Source organism: Lagenorhynchus albirostris, chromosome 4 (assembly GCF_949774975.1).
Source record: "Lagenorhynchus albirostris chromosome 4, mLagAlb1.1, whole genome shotgun sequence".
NCBI lineage: Eukaryota > Metazoa > Chordata > Mammalia > Artiodactyla > Delphinidae > Lagenorhynchus > Lagenorhynchus albirostris.
Genome location: NC_083098.1, coordinates 93435993 through 93437012, shown reverse-complemented (window position 1 = coordinate 93437012; position 1020 = coordinate 93435993). Strand labels below are relative to the sequence as shown.

General features: G+C 52.9%; 1 pseudogene; it reads left to right on the top strand.

Annotated features, from left to right (window-relative positions):
• Positions 1 to 207: 207 nt before the first annotated feature.
• LOC132519398 (ras-related C3 botulinum toxin substrate 1-like) lies at positions 208 to 773 on the top strand (annotated as a pseudogene).
• Positions 774 to 1020: the final 247 nt, after the last annotated feature.

Here is a 1020-nt window from a genome sequence, read left to right as displayed (position 1 = left end):
AACTCTGGAGTTTTCCCCAGTTTTGGGTGGTGGCTACTGCTGGGCTCCGGCTTCACAACGGCGGAGGGCAAGGCGGCGTGGACCGTGGCCCCGGCACCCCTCGCCCCGCCACCCGCAGCCGCGCGCCCGCCTGCCGCCGCGCCCCGAGCTCTCCGCTCTTCGCCTCAGTGCCCGGCCACCGCCGCTGCGGCCCAGAGAGCAGCCCAGATGCAGGCCATCAAGTGTGTGGTGGTGGGAGACGGAGCTGTAGGTAAAACTTGCCTCCTGATCAGTTATACGACCAATGCCTTTCCTGGAGAGTATATCCCCACTGTCTTTGACAACTATTCCGCCAATGTTATGGTGGATGGAAAACCGGTGAATCTGGGCTTGTGGGATACAGCTGGACAAGAAGATTATGACCGATTACGTCCCCTATCCTATCCGCAAACGGATGTATTCTTGATTTGCTTTTCTCTTGTGAGTCCTGCATCATTTGAAAATGTTCATGCAAAGTGGTACCCTGAAATGCGACACCACTGTCCCAACACTCCTATCATTCTGGTGGGGACGAAACTTGATCTGAGGGATGATAAAGACACGATTGAGAAACTGAAGGAGAAGAAGCTGACACCCATCACCTACCCGCAGGGCTTGGCCATGGCCAAGGAGATCGGTGCCGTCAAATACCTGGAGTGCTCGGCACTCACGCAGCGAGGTCTTAAGATGGTGTTTGATGAAGCTATCCGGGCGGTTCTCTGCCCGCCCCCCGTCAAGAAGAGGAAGAGAAAATGCCTGCTGTTGTGAATGTCCGGACCCCTCCCGCCTGTCCCTGTCCCCCAGGACCCTTTGTACGCTTTGCTCAAACGGTGGAGCCTTCGCACTCAATGCCAAGTTTTTGTTACAGATTAGTTTTTCCATAAAATCGTTTTGAACCAATCAGTAATTTCTAGGTTTTGTTTGTTTAAAGTGTAAGAGTTCAAACTTTCACATCCTATTAAAGTTTAGCCCTAAGATGACGAGCTTCCTTAAAGCCTTATT